This window comes from Chiloscyllium plagiosum, chromosome 5 (genome assembly GCF_004010195.1).
Source record: "Chiloscyllium plagiosum isolate BGI_BamShark_2017 chromosome 5, ASM401019v2, whole genome shotgun sequence".
NCBI lineage: Eukaryota > Metazoa > Chordata > Chondrichthyes > Orectolobiformes > Hemiscylliidae > Chiloscyllium > Chiloscyllium plagiosum.
The window spans coordinates 32777641-32797206 of record NC_057714.1 but is presented as its reverse complement, the minus strand read 5'-3'; the positions used below and the strand labels follow the sequence as shown (position 1 = coordinate 32797206).

The 19566-nt window shown below is 40.1% G+C and overlaps 1 protein-coding gene across 4 annotated transcripts in view; it reads right to left on the bottom strand.

Moving 5' to 3' along the window:
* Positions 1-19566, bottom strand: part of agmo (alkylglycerol monooxygenase) — a 367119-nt gene that overhangs the window by 262683 nt on the left and 84870 nt on the right. The window lies entirely within an intron of this gene.

The following is a 19566-nucleotide window of genomic DNA, read 5'->3' as shown; positions in this document are numbered from 1 at the left end:
ATTTTCTGTATCACAGATAAAAGTAAGTCGGATATATTTTATATGGAACAAATCAATGTCGCATTGCTCAACAGCCAATCCTATTTCAGGTACACTCTCCCAACATGACTCAAAAGAAGCTGAGCCTTTCCACCAGGGGCACAATTGGGAAAAGAAGCCCAGAATAATCTAGGCACTGCACTGCTGTTGTGGAACTGAAGTAACATTGATCTTTCCAAGCAAAGCCATTAACAAAAACTCAAATACACAGGCCCTGGATGAGCTGGCAGCTGGTAAATGAAAATGACCAAAGAATTTTGGTCCTGCCAAACTTAACAGCCTATCAATGTGAAATGCTGCCCTAAGCCAGGAGCAGTGAAGGTCAGCCTTCATAGTCAGTCTGTAGCAGACCCTTGGAACAGGAATGATTGCTCGCTTATGGCAAGAAACAGCACATGTGATCCTTTAGCAATTTTTCATTCCCATGGTTCTGGCCAAACAGGAAACATTCCCTCTCTTATCGTCATCCGTAGGAATATTGGAAGGATTTAGTGATGGATAATAGACTGCCTGGCCATGATCTATTAGATCTTCCATGGCCATCAAGTCCTGAGGTGGGACATGAATCCAAAGTTTCTAGTCCAGAGGCTGGGACCCCACCATCTAATCACTGGGCTGCCATTTATTGCAGCCCATGGTGCAAAATATCACCATGTGGACTAGAGGAGCAAAAGGCTATCAGACCAGGAGATGGCGTACTGGTTCATTTTAATAGAGAAGTGATAAACCCCCTATATGGATGAGGTAGCACTCTTGAATACCCCTATATAACTTTCCCATAACAAAAAAGGCAGGAGCCACATGTACAGTTTGTTGAAAATGTATTCAACATTTTTAGACTTTAGATCAAAGCCAAAATCTGCCTTGAATCAGCACAATCAATCACGAATAATCAGTTAGTGACTGGAACGGGACCATAGGGCCCTCAACTGTGGCATGTGTATTTGTGTGAAAGGCGAAGGAAGAACATTCCCCGCAGAGCGGGGCTGAAGATCACAAGATAAACACTTCCTCACTGTCCTGTGGCTCCAGTTGTCTGCCTTCAATTAACTAATGACAGCAGCAGAGCAGGACATACCTGACATGCTTCAATTGGCTGCTAGGTTGAGATCTCACACACAAAACGTCAGATTAAATGACTGGCTTTAAATTCATTTAAGATGAATTTGAAGTAAATTTAAGTAATTGCAGCAGGGCATTATGTTGAAGTTGAAGACCATCGTATTTCTGCTAGGCAGTTCACAAAGTTCTTGGCTTAAAAATAAGTTTAAATTGCTTTATCTTGTGGCTATTACATATCACTTAAGCAAAAAATGCTAGTGAAATGACATAAGAGTGTCAACACGTTGGACATGGGGGTGAAGAACAGGTTGATGTGTTGGATAACAAGACTCACACCTTGCTAGCAGCATGCCCACACTTTAGTATCAACTTGCTTTTACCTTCTGTCTAACTCCTAATCTGCCAGAGCCCTTTCTGATTTGTCACTTTTAAGGCAACTCCAGTTCTACGTTCCATATGCCACCTAAATATTTCCCACATTCTCTGGGTCTCAAACATGTTTCATTGACTTATTATACTTCACCATGGTGCATGTCAGTGACAAGTCAGTTCCTGATAATGGTGTCCATTTAAACCGTTCACTAAGTGGCAGTCAGCTTATCTTCCCCTTTGTTTTTTAACTCCTTACATAGACTGTTTATTTGCAATTTCTCCAGGTCTGAGGAAAAGTCTGCACCTGAGTCACTCGTGCAGCTGTGCTTTACATAGTTGTTGAACAATTTGCTAAATGTTTCCCTCTCTGTTTCTGTTGTTTCCAGGATCATCAATTCTTGGAAAGCTTTTAAAATAGGGGAGAAATTTTTCAAAGCTTAAATTGACTAAAATTATAATTAATTTTTGATCGGAGGTGGTAAAGAGAACTTTTAGCAAGTCGTGTCAATGTGACTTCTGCAAAGTGTAACATATAAACAGCAGAATCTCATTAGATTTAGATTTTATCATCATATGTACTCACGTACAGAAGTACAGTGAAAAATGTATAATGTCACCATACATGGCTTGATCTTAGGTACCAAGATGCCTCGGTATAAAAAACTTAATTTCAAAGTAATAAGAGAAACAGAGTTTAAAAATTTAAGCATTACTTCATAGAATAAGTAAAAAAAAAGAAATTAAAATAATAGTTAACATTAAAGTCTTTCTTCCTTTAAACTAGAAAAATAAAGGAACATGTTAGAAGTTCAACAGACTTTTATGAGTTCTCTGCTTATCTCACTCTCCAGAAGACCTCGGCTGCCTGTTCTCGATGCTGCGGTCACAGATACTAGCTCTCTCACCCCTTACACTTCCCACGGTGCCCGGTGCCTTGGGAACATGCCCAGGCAGGACACATGCACGCTGAGTCGAGATAACCCCATGAGCCACCAAGAAACTGGGCCAAGACCCATCAAGACCTGCCATGAGACCAGGCCAAGATAATGTCACAAAGTGCCAACAGACCAGGCCGACTGACTGCCGAGAGACAAGGCTGAGATCCGCCGAAAGACCAGGCCAAGGCTCGCCGAGAGATGCGAAGAGACCAGGTTAAGACCCACCAAGAGACCAGGATGAGACCCACCTAGAGACCAGGCTTTGAGCTGCCAAGAGACTGGGCTGACATACCACCACAAGTTGCTGAGACCCACTATGAGACCAGGCTGAGACACTGCCATGGGAGAGGTGAAGAAACCCCAAGAGATAAGAAATAGAAAAGGGAAGAAAGAAGAGAAGGAAATGAGAAATAAAGAGACAGAGTGGAGGAGCTCCGGCTGGAGCATCCTATTCCGCCGCCATCTTGGTCCTGTCATTACAAAGTACTCATATAATTCCTTAAATGTGAAATACTCCCAAGATGCTTTTACAGAAATGTAAGCAGACTAAAATTGTTCATCAAAGTTAGAAAGTTATTTTGAATGTTTTTTTTCTCTGCTGAAGTAGGATTTAAGAGAATTTAACCCAAAATGGCAAGAGAAATAGGCACACTTGATGTCAGAAAAAGGAAGATTGATGCTGGTATAATAAAAGTAAAGCACAATGAATTCTGGATATCTGTAGTAAAACCACAAAGTGCTGGAGAAACTCAATTACTCAACAGCCTCTGTGGAAGGAGAAACAATGTTAACAAGAGTCTTGTTTGAAATGGGGATAGCCACAGAAGACTCCTGCACTACCTGCCTACCTCTTCTACCTTTCCTGGAGTTAACCCATCTATGTGACTATATCTGAGACTTCCTCCCTTCCTATAACTGCCATCCATCACATCCCCATTGCTCTTGTAAATTCCTCATTGCCTCTAACTGCCTCTCCAACGGATCCATTTGATCTGTTAGGATTTGCAACCAACAGCATTTATTGCACATATAATCCTCAGTAACCGGTAAACTCTCCCTAAACCCTCACATCCAACAAGAAGAGCATATCACCCTACTAAGGGCCATTTTTGCTTCTTGTAATCTACAGATGTGAGCATAAGAGGTATAATTAGTAAGTTTGCTGATGACACCAAAATTGGAGGTGTAGCGGACAACGAAGAAGACTACCTTAGATTACAACAGAATCTTGATCAGATGGGCAAATGGGCTGAGAAGTGGCAGATGGAGTTTAATTCAGATAAATGTGAGGTGCTATATTTTGGGAAAGCAATCTTAGCAGGACTTATACACTTAATGGTAAGGTCCTAGGGAATGTTGCTGAACAAAAAGACTTTGGAGTGCAGGTTCATAGCTCCTTGAAAGTGGAGTCACAGGTGGATAGCGAGAAAGGCGTTTGGTATGCTTTCCTTTATTGGTCAGAGTATTGAGTACAGGAGTTGGGAGGTCATGTTGTGGCTGTACAGGACATTGGTTAGACCACTGCTGGAATATTGCGTGCAATTCTGGTCTCCTTCCTATCGGAAAGATGTTGTGAAATGTGAAAGGGTTCAGAAAAGATTTACAAGGATGTTGTCAGGGTTGGAAGATTTGAGCTATCGGGAGAGGTTGAATAGGCTGGGGCTGTTTTCCCTGGAAAACTAAGGGGTGTGGGGTGACCTTATAAAGGTTTATAAAATCATGAGGGGCATGGATAGGGTAAATAGACAAAGTCTTTTCCTGGGGGTGTGGGAGTCCAGAACTAGAGGGCATAGGTTTAGGGTGAGAGAGGAACGATATAAAAGAGACCTAAGAGGCAACTTTTTCACTCAGAGGGTGGTACGTGTATGGAATGAGCTGCCAGAGGATGTGGTGGAGGCTAGTAAAATTATGACATTTAAAAGACATCTGGATGGATATATGAATAGGAATTGTTTGGAAGGATATGGGCCAGGTGCTGGCAGGTGGGACTCGATTGGGTTGGGATATCTGGTTGGCATTGAGTTGGACCGAAGGGTCTGTTTCTGTGTTGTACATGACTCTAAGAGTCTTCTTTTTCAGAATTGAAGATAATAGGTAGACAGAGGGATCCTGGGTGCATTTGTTGGTGGAAGATTGATGACGGCAATTTTGAAAGAAAAAAGGACAGCATATAAGAAAAGGAAGTAATTTGCAAGCTTTGTTAACATTGGGTAAGAAAAGGAAACTAAATAGTCAACATTATGTTTCAGAAAGCTGGTTGGCAAATGGATATAACTGAGTCAATGTTTACACAAGTATTCATTACATTGTTACATATTGCAAGTACCTACAAACCCAACCATCTCAGTTTCAGCCAATGCCTTTTTATAGCATGCCCATGTGAATCCCCAGTTAAGTTTATGTAGGTGGTAACAAAATTAATATGTAATTAATAGATTTCTCTCTTTACATAAAAAATTAAGTTTGGGGGTGGAATCTAGTGGAATGAGTTGAGTGAGGGCATTGCATTGAATGCTTAGCAAAATTTCAGCTTTCCAAACGTGGGATGAAAGTTGGGAAGTATGTTGACAGCAGAATAAAGCCAGATCATTCAATTCAATTCAATCCAATTCAATATCTTTATAACACAAATAACTACAGATCTGAGGATCTGAAACAAAATCAGACAACACATCAGAACCAATATCTGATCAAGTTTGAAAGCCTAACCAATTCAAACAAGTGACTAAGTTTCACAACTTTTCTGTCTCTTCTTTAGTTTTAAGATCATAATTCCCTGAGAACCTAGCTTGATTAGCCAGATACCATAGATCTGAAATACAACCAGAAGAAACTTAGCAGGATAGCAATTGTGGAGAAAGATTTGCCTTCAATGACTCAATGGAAATTTGCAAGATATATCCGTGAAGTTTGTTGATTTATTCTAATGGAATTAATTTATTAAACTAATATTAAACGTAAGAAATGTTATTAATTAAATGTGAAAAAACTTTAAAGTTGAGATTTAGACTTGTGAGGTTTTAAGCATCTTGGTTTAGATATTAAATATTCTAAATCTGGAACAACTTAAAATCTTTCAGAATGAAAACACAAAATATTGCAGAATCTTTGTCGGCCTTGCATCAGCTGTGGCCAGAGAAAAGGAAAGTTAACATTTTGAGTCTAGTTACTCCTATTCAAAGCTGAACCAATAACTGAGAAAAATAATGCTTAGACATCAGAAGAGCCACCTTAAAGAACCCTAACTTTAGATTATGAAGTCTCAATGAAGCCTTTGTTACATTATGGATTAGGGCTTGACTGGAGGGAGAGAAGGTTGCTGCAAAGAGTGATCAGGTGACACAGACATCACTTCAGCCTCTCCAATCTTAAATCTTTCTGGGTGTTTTTGTCACAATCATGGGGCTGTAGTTCCATCAACAAAAATGCCAATTTCTGTGCAGTGTCAGTTTTAAGAGTGAATTGTTTCTGTAACGGTCCACAGAGGCAACAGATGCAGAAGCAAAACTACAGGGTTGGAATTTACTGGGGGAAATCTAACTTGCTGCTGTCCCTAAAAGAAAAGTGTGCACTGAATGGCTTAACCTTTTCAAAAAAAAACTCTTGAAACCCTCGAACAACCAGCCTAGTTTTAGTCTTATAAATGGATCAGCGAAGACATTTTCAGTACAAAGTGCACTGTAACAAAAGGTTGGCTCATTTCTGATATATCAGAATAAATCCTAAATTCTGTCCATCGCATTCCTTCTGATTTTCCTCTACTCCTCATTGTTTTCCCAGTTTATTAGCAGTCACCTATACTTCATGATTGTATGGACTTCTACTTCCAGTCACTATTCTGTAACCTTTAATTTATTGTCTAAGCTTTTCAAGTAATAGTTTCTACATATACTGATCTATCTATGAAAACTCTAATTTGTAGTATCAGAGAGATTCCTCTGTTACATGATCGCCTTCTGATTTGAAAGTCACATTGTCAGAACATACACTATCTTGTCTTACTCTCCAATCTTTCACTCCATTCCACCATTCCTTTAACATGACGTCTTCATTCTGAATATTCAACCAATATCTAAACTTGCTTTTTCTGCACATCCCATAATTGTAACATTCCTTTATTCACTTTTCCCTGACTCAAATATCAGTGTAACAATTATCCATTCTGGAAAGTTGGTCTTTAGGTGTGAAGACTTTGTCATACATGTTAACAGCACTCACATTACCAATAACCAGACTTTGATGTACTACTTCTATTCCTCAAGGCCTTCATTATGAAACACATGAGAACTGGAGGTCATGAGTGCCTCATCAGTTCTACCAACTCCTCAAAGGTTCAGGATTAGTTTTGATTAGTTATGACAAATGAACCTCGAGAATTTGACTGTCACAGTTGATGAATATCATCATTTTACCACTAAAACATACCGGACCTTTTCCATTCCCTGACATTCTCTTTTATAATACACCACATCTCAAGTAAATTCCACTTCAGATGGTCTTGTACGATGCTTCATCGCTGTTCTAATTTTCTCTGAGTCAGGTTTTATGCCAACTCATTGCCCTCCATGTAAAGCATTTAAATGTGCAGTTAAAAATTGAACTAATTTCAGAACCTTCTGTCCCAAGAGGTCCAAATATGGAAACAGAAGGCAATTTGGGATTTTTCCCATCAACTCATTGATAGGGACAATATTCTATAACCATATGGAATCAGTTCTTTGCATGACCAACTTGCAGTTCAACTGATCAGCTAAATCTTTATGCAACAATTTCATCGATCACCACAGGATTCCTTTTACAGAGTTCACTGCTGTAAGGACATTCAGCAAATTCCACCTCCTTTATCAAAGGAAAACTTCAGTGGTTTCTGAAATCCAGTCTGATCCAATGATATGTCCTTCGTAAGCAACTGAGAAATGAGCACAGGTCTACAAAATGTAGAATGAAAATATTTCTCTCTCCATCCCATGGCAACTAAAATTATATTCACATGTTAAATTCACATCCATAAAAAGCTTACTGTAGGATATAGCTCCCTGTTCTGATATAATATGCAGATTTGGCACTTATTAATATACTTCCTTTCCTGGCACACTGTTCAGTAACCACAACTTTTAGAAGTATTTTAAACGAAGGATAAAGTAGGGTGAGCAAATCGCTTAAGTAATTTTAAACCATTTGCTTTATTCTCTCAGATTCTTGAATCACCTGATATCATTATTGCTCTGATCAGAAACATTAGGTTTTGTTAAGGTTATTATTACAACTAGAAGGAGGGGGGAACTGGATCACCACCTTTTAATCCTCTTGCTTGGTCACAACAAATATGTGAATTTTTTTTTTTTAAGATGCAGCTGTATCACACTTTCAGTAACATGGAGGGCTGATTTTCACCAAAAAAATGGCAAAGTGCCAATTTCAGGAAAATTCCTCTCAGTACCACGAGTGCCATATTTAAATCCCGACAGTGCACCACTTCAAACACTGACAGCCTGCTCTGAAGTAGTCACCCAGGTCAGTCAGATGTTCAAAGTCTGGAGGAGCAAGAAGGTTAATGATCTTCTGCCTGCTGCAAGGCTAAATGTCACAGCACTGTCTCTGTGTCACCTCTCACTCACCATAACTGTGCCATTCCACCTATGAAGACTCAAGGTCTGTCAATCTCAATATTACATGTAGTATCTTCCCTCATTTGATCTCATTCACCCCATTCCAAGAAACTAACTTTTCCTGACTTCTGTGCTTCCTTCTCACTCACCAAAGACGCCTCGTCATCTTTCCTGATTGACGGAAGAGTAAGCCCCTGAATGCCCAAAGACCCCTTGGACTGTTCACTGCGACCTCCCTATCTACCTGCATTGAAAGGCAAGGCATATATGCTGTAAGTATTCAAGTGCAAAGTGAATGACCACTAAAAAAAAAGTTATTCATCAGAGTATTCAGTTCAGGAATCCAAATATCACGTTGCAGCTGTTACAGGTTAGACCACTTTTGGAATAATACATTCAATTCTGGTCTCCCTGCTGCAGGAAAGATGCTATTAAACTCAAAAGAGTTCAGGAATGATTTACAAGGATGTTGCCAGGGTTGGGGGATTTGAGCTATAGGGAGAGGCTGAACAGGCTGAGGCTGTTTTCGCTGGAGTGTCGGGAGCTGACGTGTGACCTTATGGAAGTTTACAAAAGTATGAGGGGCATGGATAGGATAAATTGACAAAGTCTTTTCCCTGGAGTGGGAGAAGTCCAGAACTAGAGGGCATAGGTTTAGGGTGAGAAGGGAAAGATATAAAAGAGGCCTAAGGGGCAACATTTTCACGCAGAGGATGGCACGTATATGGAATAAGCTGCCAGAGGAAGTGGTGGAGGCTGGTACAATTACAATATTTAAAAGGCATCTGGATGGGTATATGAATAGAAAGGGTTTGGAGGGATATGGGCCAAATGTAGGAGATGTGGTTGGCATACACGAGTTGGAACTAAGGGTCAGTTTCTGTGCTGTATAAATCTATCACTCTATGATTCAAAGAACCCTATTACAATGCATGATTCAGGTGCATGTCCTTGAATTGAAAGTAGCATGGCAGAAGCATATCAATTTGAGATGTCTGTGAGCTCCAAAGTGCAGTATTGTATTAAATATGAGCCCTAAGTTTGTCCTGATGATTTGATGTGTCCAGTCCTTTGCTGCTGCCAGTTTCCTCAGTGGAGGAAGCAGGTGGGTTGCTGCCCATGAAGCACACCCAGAGATGTTTGGATAGTCCAGAGAAAAGGCTGGCAGGTTGGAGCAGCCAGACATCCATCAGGATATTCATGTTGAATATTGTCACCACCTAGTTTCTCTACACTGCCTGGGAAAGTAGCAAACTACATATAAAGTTACTTGATGATGTGTGCCAATCTTGCTGCTCACTAGCAAGATTTCCATTTTGCTGTTGAAACCTTAGATGGAAATTGAACCTTTCTTTCCTCAATATTGAGAACCTCATTGTTTCATTATTGTCATATTTTATCAACTAATTTGCCATTATTTTTGTAAATCTGTTACACATCAAATAGACGCTGAAATCTGAAACAAATATAGTGCGCTGGAAAATCTCAGCAAGTCTGGCAGCATCTGCGCGAGAGAGAAAATAAATTAATGTTTCAAGTCCAGTTTAGTGCTTCTTCAGAACTGAAAAGGTGTTGGAAAATGTGTCCTTTATGTATTTTTGATAGAGAAGGTGGAAGGGCAAAGGGAAGCTGGAGGAGAGGCCCAGTGAAAGAGACAACGGGATTGTTAATCATGGTGAAAGAGATTTTGTGAAATGGAGAGAATGGGTTCTCACTGCCAACATCAAAGTAAACAAGACACAAATAAGATAAGGCTGTTAACGGGATGGGGAGGTGGGCAAAATGTAAGGAAAGTGTAATTTGGTCAGTTTCTGAAGTTCTGGAATTCAATGTTGAAATCTCAAGGCTGTGAAGTGCTGAAGCCTAAAATAATGTTGTTCCTTGGGCTCGCATTGTACTTCATTGGAAATTGCAGCAAGCCAGGACAAAATGAGCATGACAGCAACATGGTTTATTAAAATGGAAAGCAACAGAGAGGGTACGCTCATTCCTACAGATAGAGTGGAAGTGCTCCAAAATGCAGTTACCCAGACTGTATTTGGTTTCACCAATGTAAAGGAGACCACATTGTGAGCAGCAAATGAAGTAGAATTTGAAGTAAGGTTCCTTTATGTATTCTTGAGTGTGGGTTTATCATCTTTCCAAAGTGGAGAGCTGTAGGCAACCTTTAACATCCAATATATGCAAACTATCATATTAGAGCAAATTAAACAGAATCTGTAAGCTTCTTGATGCTTGGTTTCAATACCTTTAGATAAAATGTTAATTTAATTTCAGATAATTTTGTTTATTCTACTCGTAACTAATCTGTGGTGAGGTGATTGCAACCATCTTAGATCCATGCTTCACCTTTTCAAAGAACATTTTAATCTGTGAAGTTTTCAGATACTAAAATCAGATGATAAAAGTTGAAAATTGATAATCCATATTTGACCATTATCATCTCAATATAAAATAATATCCTGTCTGTAAAAATCACAATTTAATGACTTCCAAAAATAATTGCTTTGCATACCATTTCAAATTTCAACTATGGCTTCTTTTAGAAAAGGATTACATAACAGCACAAATACCTCATTAAAAGTGATCAGAACATAAGAAATAGTTTTGCCCAATTATTTTATAAGAAATTACAGCTACTCAATTACTTCAATAAACTTGGTGATGACAAGACAAAGCAACTAATACTTTTACATTTCTTAACCTGGCATCAGTCCTCACTACGGAGTGAATCAAGTTAGTATTTCAACCAGTCTGTTCCACATATTGTCAAAGTGAAAATGCTATCCAGCATTTCAAAGTTAGATAAGTCTGCAACCAACACATTTATTGAAGGATTAGAACTCCTTATGGCTTGTACCACTCATTCAGATACATCATTATCTTCATACACTTCATCAGAATTCTCTTTGTTATGTATCACTGTTTTGACTAATTCATCTCAGCTTGATGCCAGTTCATACCTGAAGCACCTACTTATGACTCCTCAGGCATTTTGTTGTGTATTGTTGCTGCTCCAATTCTATCTTCTTCCAAAACAGCCAAATCCAAAGACCCCTTTCATCTCCATTTGGCTCATCTTTAACCCCTTCCATTGATGCCTATATGCAGTATCTGGATCATTTTGCAATCTTGTAATCATTGAGTTTTTATTCTGTGTCATGACAGAATGCCTCATTTGCTCCACCGAGAAAATGATTGTTTCCTCAAGAGATTTTAAGATAGCAGACATCTGATCTTAAAAAAAAGGTTTCCCTCTCTCTAAACACCAGTTAACACTAATATAATATTGAACTGGAGATTCACAAATTTAATTTCTTTAGTTCTTTGCACAATCTGTTCAAGTCCACACCATAGTCTTCAAAGGAATAACCATCTATTCCTGAAATCTAATAATGCTTACCTACATTAAAAGCTTTTACCTGATCTATTTTCTTGTAATTTTCACTGAAGAACTCAAATGAAAGCCTCAAACCTTCATTACAATCCAACTAATGTGCATGCACCTCCAAATAATTTTTTACTTCTGAGTTTATTTCTAGTCAAAAGTGACAATGCTAAGGCCATACTTTATTCAACAGGGATGAAACTCATGGCCACATATCTACTTCATTCTTCCATTGGTCATATGATTCAGAGTGAGAGAGAATCAGACAGTAATCATATTCCAACACTTTGGCTTGTGTCATTTCCCATTATGGGTGTTAGAATTGTAGTGTTCTGTCTAAAAATTGTTTTTCCTTAACTCCCAAACTTCACCTTCAAGTAATCATCTTCCATTCCCATGGTGTGCTTCAGAAATCCAGTTGGTGAAAGATATAACTGGAATCACTTGCACAAACATTTATTTATGCATGCAGTTACAAACAAGCACCCCAAAATCACACTGCCAATTGGTAGGTACTCAAGTGTATCCTGACTTAGTGCCCACCCTTCTGCTGACAATTAAATGCAATACATGTTGAAGAATCAGAAGTTTTAAAAAAAATCATAGGATCCTCTCGGATAAGATGAAGTCAGACAGAGCACAGAGGAGACAAAAGAGTTACATTAAAAAAACATGGGTTCAGATCCAGAACAGGGGAGAATTACAATGAGATTTGGCTTCATCCATATGTAGAACAGGGAGATGCAGAAGCAGCATAAATCTCCTAATCTTAATATGAAGAGATTCATGAGCTCCCTACCCATGATTTTACTTTATTTTTGGCAAAGAATGAACATATCCCAAAGCTCCCCTAAAAAAGACATTTTGCACCGCCAGACCAAGATTTTGTCAAGGTTTCTCAGCAAACTAGGACAAAAATACCCAACTGTGTGTTATATAAATAAAAAGAAAATTCAAGTACAAAGACAGACTGCAGCATAAGTTGGAAGAAAGTCATATTGCACTGCATTTCTGTGTCACTAAGAATTTTCATGATAAGTTAAAGGCTAATGTATGTCTGGTTTTACAGAGAAAATAATTGAATTATAGAATTGATCCCAAAACATCACTAAAAATACAGAAATGCAATGCAATAAAAAAATGAATTTACCATACCCAACCATCATAAATTTGTGGCCTCAGCTATTTGTTTTTTTTTTAAGTTGTTCATGTTTTTGAGCCTGGGTCAGCTTTTTTTGAAGTAGTTGTTTGCTTTTCCAAATTCTGTCAGTTGATATATCATCTCACCACCTCTGTACTCAAGAACTTCTCTTCCAACACTCTGAGACCCACAGACTCTCTTTCTAAAGATTCTCAAGCCACCATCACCGCATTGTATTTTAAAGGCGAAAGTGAGGACTGCGGATGTTGAAGATCAGAGTCAAGATTAGAGTGGTGCTGTAAAAGCACAGCAGATCAGGCAGCATCTGAGGAGCAGGAAAATCAACATTTCGGGCAAAAGCCCTTCTGGTGCTGAGCTGGAAGGTTGGAACTGGGGTAAGGTGGGGGGAGGGGAAATGGGTAAACTGGTCAAGTCTACATTGATGTCATTGGGTTGAAGGGTCCCGAGACAGTAGATGAGGTGTTCTTCCTCCAGGTGCTGGGTGGTGAGGGAGTGGCGATGGAGGAGGCCCAGGACCTGCATGCCCTTGGCAGAATGGGACGGTGAGTTGAAATGTTCAACCACGGGGCGGTGGAGTTGATTGGTGCCGGTGTCCCGGAGATGTTCCTGAAGCGCTCTGCGAGTAGGCGTCCAGTCTCCCCAAAGTAGAGGGAACCACAATGGGAGCAACGGATACAGTCAATGACATGTGAGGAAATGCAGAGGAATCTTTGACGGATGTGGAAGGCTTCTTTGGGGCCTTGGACGGAGGTGAGGGGGAGGTGTGGACGCAGGTTTGCAATTCCTGCGGTGATAGGGGAAGGTGCCAGGAGCGGAGGGTGGGTTGTTAGGGGGCGTGGACCCAACCAGGTAGTTGCAGAGGGAATGGTCTTTACGGACAGTGAGTAGGGGTGGGGATGGAAATGTATCTCTGATGGTCGGGTCTGTTTGTAGGTGGCAGAAATGTCAGCGGATGATGCAATGTATGCAGAGGTTGGTGAGGTGGAAGGTGAGGACCAGGGGGTTCTGTCCTTGTTGCGGATGGAGAGGTGGGGTTCGAGGGCAGAGGTGCGGGACTTGGATGAGATGTGCTGGAGGGGACCATCAACCAGATGGGAGGGGCAATTGTGGTCTTTAAAGAAGGAGGCCATCTGGTGTGATCTGTGGTGGAAGTAGTCCTCCTGGGAAAGGATGAGGTGGAGGTGGAGGAATTGGGAATAAGGGTTAGTATTTTTACAGGAGGCAAGGTGGGAGGAGGCGATTCAATAAATTACAACACTGTGCAAAAGTTCTGATCAATCTCATAAACCATCAGGAATAGCAGCAAAACAAATCAATAGGTAAGTAACTCAAAAGCTTGTAAAATAGCCACTCCATTTATTTGCAATACATAATTAGAATTTACATATATTTAAAACAGTTTAAAAAGTAGAACATGCTTAGAATTTGGTTCTTTCAGATGTTTGGTCAGTTTTCTAAAATAATCCTCATTTTCCAAACAATGAAGGGAGAGTGGAACAACTGAAAACACAATCTGGGACCAACAGGCACAAAAAGTAACCTCGAGATTGTGTGAACAGCACATTTTCTGAGGAGTCCCTTTCACAAACCTGCTGCACTAACTTACAGATTTGAATTTTATCATATAGATAATATTCCCTAATGAAGAATTCAATGCCTATTTCACTGAAAATTCTATGCACACGTGAAATTGATTTTTTTGATTATAAAATTAACGTATAGTTTATTCCATCCAGAATTATCTGTCATTAAAACCATTTTAACTATTTAATGGAAAAACTAAAAGTTTGGCATGTTCAGACATTTTAACATATTTAAGCTTAATGTTTTCCACTGCAACATATTGAGAATTTATGAACATGGTAGTCAATACCTTTATGTATAAAGGAACTAAAGTATATTTGAGATGAACCGACTGCCCTTATGCATGGCAAAATTAAACCAATATGGTTCAAATTCCCCAAAAAGACTTTACAGACAGTGAATTATTCAGACTTGCACCCATGCTTATTATGTAGGCAAACATAGCAGCCAATTTGTACACTGCAAGTTCCCACGAACAGCAAGTGAAATAAATACCCAGACACTAGAGCTGGATAGTTATTCTGCATGCCATGCACATCATTTTAAAACACATTATGCTAAGCTAGGTGCTGTACATATTTGATCCACTGTTCGAAGTTTGGCTTAGAAAGTTTTACATTCTTGCCAACCATTCAGATTTTCTTTGGACAATAAAAAAGCTAATTATTTGCCAGGACTCCAGACTTAACGTAGCTTTGTCCAAAATTTTATGGATGCACATCAAATTTCATTTTGGCAGGAGGAGTTTAAAGCATCCTCGAGAATTATCAACACATGATTTACTGTATTACATAAACATTTAAGAAGACAGTGAGTAATATTTCATCACCTTATGTGAGGAGACAGACAAATTGACCTGATCAATCCGTAATTTTTCGTATACCAATTCTGCAAAGTATAACAGAGTAGGTATGGGTAGTATTAATACTCAATGCTCGAGCTATTATTTTAAAGGGTCACTGCTTTTCTAATGAAGTGTATCACAACAAAATGTATAGCAATCCTTTTGGTTTAAGTGAAACGACCATTAAAGAAGTCAGGTATCTCTCACAATGATGTGGTTAGAACTGTTATTATTCCTACTCCTCCACCATAACTTGTAATTCAAGAGGTGATTAGACTCTCACTTGACGGAGATGTCATGGCTGAACATTTGTGATTTATTTGTCAAAGTTTGGATGTTTTCCAGGTCTTCTTACATGCATCATTAACAGAAAAGTTGCGAATAGAACTGAATGCTGTGCAATCATCATTAATCATTCCCACTTTTGACCTTTTGTTGGAGGGAAAGTCATTGATGAAGAGGCTGAAAATGACTAAGTTGAAGGCTGTGGTTAGTTTCACTTCCTTAAACTAACGGCTCTCAAACTAGTTTTGTCCATGGCTAAGGCAATGACTCAACAAACCATCTGCCTGTCCTACCCTACCCACTTTTTCGGAAAGTAAATCTCAGAATTAACGAAAACATGTGGGAACAAGAAATACCATGCTGTGCTTTCATGAAAATACATAATAGCTATTTGTGTATTCTTAAATGCAACGAGGCAAGTAAATTAATTCATGTCAAAACAGAAGTACAGAACTTTACATATTACAAACATAAAAGAAGATTTATTCGAAACATTCTTACACCTGCTACACTGTTCATAATAATTCTTTTCTGAAAAACACATATTTATTGTGTACGTCCCCACAGGACTTGAAATGTTAAATCTGCTTTCTCTCCATAGATGCTGCCAGACCGGCTGGGTTTCTCCAGCAGTTTCTGTTTTTCTTTCAGATCTTCAACATCTGCAGTTCTGTGTTTTAATTTATGACGTTGTATAGTTGCTCAGTTCTGAAGGAAGTCACAGAACTCAAAACATTAACTATGTTCTTGCCACAGATTCTGTCAGACCTGAATTTCTCCAGTAATTCCTGTTTTTGCTTATATAGTTGTTCCTGCTAAAGAAGCCTCCTACCACACACCCAAGATCCAGCATGGTTGGATGACGTTATGCAAACCATGGAGCTGGAGTTTACATGTCATTGTCAGGTGTGTTTTCAGTGGGAAGCCATGTAAAATATAACAAAGAAAAAAACACCAGTTCAAATAGAAGTATGGCCTTTCAATTAACTGTACATCATCTAATCCAAAGTAATAAACATTCAAAGGCATACCTAAAACATCTTGCAATGCAATCAGATGGAAACCTGCATAGACCCCAATAGTATTCGTACCAATATCTAGCTTACTAACATAATTTGTACATGACTGTATCACACAATAAACTATAGCTTGTTAAACACAAGACTACCTTCTTGGTAAGACTCACTAGTGTGATTCTTCTACCTTTAGAACACAGAACATTGAAAAGTACAGCACAGAACACGCCCTTTGGCCCACGATGTTGTACCGAGCGTAAATCCTAATGTAAAATAAAATAACTTAGCCTACTCACCCCTCAATTCACTGCTATCCATGTGCATGTCCAGCAGTCGCTTAAATGTCCCTAATGTCTCTGCTTCCAACACCACTGCTGGCAATGCATTCCATGCATTCACAACTCTCTGCATAAAGAATCTAACTCTGATGTCCCCTCTGTACCTTTCTCCTAATACCTTAAAACTATGACCCCCTTGTGCTAGTCAATCCTGGCCTGGGGAAAAGTCTCTGGCTATTGACACTATCCATTACTCTCATTATCTTGTATACCTCAATCAAGTCATCTCTCTTCCTCCTTCTCTCCAGAGAGAAAAGTCCAATCTTATCAACCTTTCTCCATAAGGCAAGCTCTCCAGTACAGGCATCATCCCGGTAAACCTTCTTTGCACCCTCTCCAAAGCCTCTGCATCTTTCCTATAATAGAGAGACCAGAACTGGACATAATATTCCAAGTGTGGCCTCACCAGGGACTTGTAGAGCTGTAGCAAAACCTTACAGATCTTGAATTCAATCCCTCTGTTAATGAAAGCCAAAACACCATATGCTTTCTTAACAACCATATCCACTTCAGTGGCAACTTTGAGGGATCTATGTACTTGAACACCAAGATTCCTCTGTTCCTCCACACTGCCAAGAATCCTGTTTTTAATCCTATATTCAGCATTCAAGTCCGACTTTCCAAAATGCATCACTTCGCTTTTATCCAGGTTGAACTCAATTTGCCATTTCTCAGCCCAGCTCTGCGTCCTTTCTATGTCACGCTGCAGCCCGCAATAGCCCTCGATACTATCAACGGCACCTCCAACCTTTGTGTTGTCTGCAAATTTACTAACCCATCCCTCAACTTCCTCATCCAAGTCATTTATAAAAAAACTATAAAGAGCCCAAGAAAAGAGCCCTGCAGGACCCCACTCAACACTGACCTCCAGCCAGAATACTTTCCATCTACAATCACTCTCTGTCTTCTGTCAGCCAACCAATTCTGAATCCAGATAGCCAAATCTCCCGGTATCCCATTCTTCCTGACTTTATGAATGAGCCTACCATGGGGAACCCTATCAAATGCCTTGCTGAAACTCATATACACCACATCCACTGCTCGACCTTCATCGACCTGTCTTATCACCTCCTCAAAAGCCTCAATAAGATTTGTGAGGCATGACCTGCCCCTCACAAAGCCACGCTTACTGCCTTTAATCACGCTATGCTTTTCCAAATAGTCATAAATCCTATCCCTCACAATTCTTTCTAAAACTTTGCTGACCACAAACATAGGACTGACTGGTCTGTAATTGCCAGGGATTTCTCTATTACCCTTCTTGAAAAAAGAGAAACAACATTCACCTCCTTCCAATCCTCCGGTACGACTCCTGTGGAAACTGAGCAGGCAAAGATCTTCGCCAGCGGCTTAGCAACCCCCTTTCTCACTTCCCGGAGCAGCCTAGGATAAATCTGGTCTGGCCCTGGGGACTAATCAATCTTAATGTTTGCCAAACCTTCCAGCATATCAACTTAATCAACCTTGATCTGGTCAAGCCTGGTCAGCTCCTCAAAGTTCTCATTCACAACAAGGTCCCTTTCATTAGTGAAAACCAAAGCAAAAAAAATCATTTAGGGCTTCCCCTATCTGCGCAGACTCCACGCACAAGTTCCTTACACTATCCCTGACCAGTCCTACCTTCTCCCTGATCATTCTCTTATTCCTTACATATGAGTAAAATGCCTTTGGGTTCTCCCTAATTGTTCTTGCCAAGCCTTTTTCGTGCCCCCTCCTGGCTCTCCTCAGACCATTTCTGAGCTCCTTTCTAGCAAGCCTATAATCCTCTAAAGCTGTGCAAAATCCTTGCTTCCTCCACCTTACATAAGCTGCCTTCTTCCTTTTGACGAGAAGCTCCTCTGTTCTCGTCATCCAAGGTTCCTTAATCTTACCCCTTCTTACCTGTCTCAAAAGAACAAATTCGTGCATCACTCACAACAACTGCTCCTAAAATAGTCTCCACATGTCTGCTGTGCCCTTTCTGGGGAACAATTGCTCACAGTCTGTACTTCCCAGTCTGATAGTGTCATAATTTCCTTTTCCCCAATTAAATATCTTCCCTCGGTAACTGCTCCTTTCCCTCCCCAAGGCTATGGTAAATGTGAGGCAGTTGTGATCACTTTCACCAAAGTGTTCTCCCACCACGAGATCTGACACCTGTCCTGGCTCATGGCTGAGCACCAAATCCACAATGGCCTCTCCCCTCATCGGTCTGTCTACATACTGAGTAAGGAAACCATCCTGAACACACCTGACAAAAACAGCTCCATCCAAAACATTTGCATTACGGAGGTTCCAGTCGATATTGGGAAATTGAAATCACCCGTAACAACAACCCTGTTACATCTGCATTTTTCCAGAATCTGCCCGCCTTTGAGCTCTTATATCTCTCTACTGCTATTAGGTGGTCTGTAGAAAACTCCCAATGCGGTGGCTGTTCCCTTGCTGTTCCTAACTTCCACCCATGCTGACACAGTAGACAAACCTTCCTCAACAACCTTCGTTTCTGTGGCTGTGACGCACTCTCTGATTAGCAATGCTACACGCCCTCATTTTTTTCCACCCTCCCTGTTCTTTTTAAATGTTCTAAACCCTGGAACATCAAGCAACCATTCCTGCGTTCTCCGTTATGGCCACAACATCATAGCCCCAAATACTGCTCTAAGTTCTTCACTCTTATTTCTGACACTCCTTGCGTTAAAGCAGACACACTTTAACTGATCCTTTTGTTTCATCACGTGAGAAACCTTCCCGGTAGATTTACTACATCCTGTCACTGCCCCATCTGCAACTGACCACCTCTCAGATATGTGGCTCTGATTTCCACCCCGCTGCCAACTAATTTAAACCCTCCTGAACCACACAAGCAAATCTCCCACCCAGGACATTTGTGCCCCTCCAGTTCAGGTGCAACCCGTCCTTCATGTACAGGTCCCACCTTCCCAAGAAG